This window comes from Mandrillus leucophaeus, unplaced genomic scaffold, assembly GCF_000951045.1.
Source record: "Mandrillus leucophaeus isolate KB7577 unplaced genomic scaffold, Mleu.le_1.0 Scaffold288, whole genome shotgun sequence".
NCBI lineage: Eukaryota > Metazoa > Chordata > Mammalia > Primates > Cercopithecidae > Mandrillus > Mandrillus leucophaeus.
The window spans coordinates 1155278-1156375 of NW_012103009.1; positions in this window are offsets into that span (position 1 = coordinate 1155278).

The window sequence follows — 1098 nt, forward strand, 5'->3', positions numbered from 1 at the left end:
AAAACAAAAACAAAAACAGTGTTGCTCTGAACATTCATGCACATGCCACATGCCTCCTGATGAACAAGTTTCTCAGGCACACACCCAGGCATGGAATGCACCTAGGAATACAAATAGACTTAACCCTACAGCCGGGAATGGGTATGCACACTCGGGGAGCTTGCATCTTCTCAAAGTGGCCACAACAACTTCTTCCATACAGGATGCTTCTCTTAAAATGTGATGATGACACATCTCCCTAACTCTTGAATCTGGACAGGCTTGTCACTATGGCAGAAGTGATGCTATGTGACTTCAGAAGCTAGGATGTGAAAAGTGATACAGGTCCCACCTACTTCTCTTGAAACCCTTGCTCCTGGAGCATGGCTACTGTTCTATGAGGATGTTCCCAAGGCCCTCAGTCCAGAGCCTGGATCAAGGTCCCAGCCACGTGAGTGCACCATCTTGGAAGTGGCTCCTCCAGCCCCTAGTGAAGGTGCCCCAATGAGGATGCAGGAAGTAGTCTAGCTGTGCCTGCTGAATCCTGCCCAAATAGCGTATGTGTGAACAAAAGGAATGACTGTTGTTTTGAGCTACAAAGTTCTGGGCGTGGTTTGTTTTGCAGCAACAGGAAACTGACAAACATGTCCGCTTTCATTGGGTAATCCCACACAGCCATATTTACCAAATAGTTGTCCCATTTGACATTCTGACCAGCAGGGTATTGCTCTGCCATCTTGCCATCGCTGAGTAATGCCACATATGAATGTTGGTGCCTATTTGGTGTGGTTTTAGTTTGCATTTCCAAATTTACTAGTAAGATGATAGGCGTTTCCATGTTCTCTGCAAGAAGCCTGATTATGACACGGGTTTCTTTGCTGATTTGGGTTTTTGAGAGGGAGTCTCGCTCTGTCGTCTGGGCTGGAGTGCAGTGGCTGGATCTCAGCTCACTGCAAGCTCCGGCTCCCGGGTTTACACCATTCTCCTGCCTCAGCCTCCCGAGTAGCTGGGACTACAGGCGCCCACCACCTTGCCCGGCTAGTTTTTTGTATTTTTTAGTAGAGACGGGGTTTCACCGTGTTAGCCAGGATGGTCTCGATCTCCTGACCTCGTGATCCA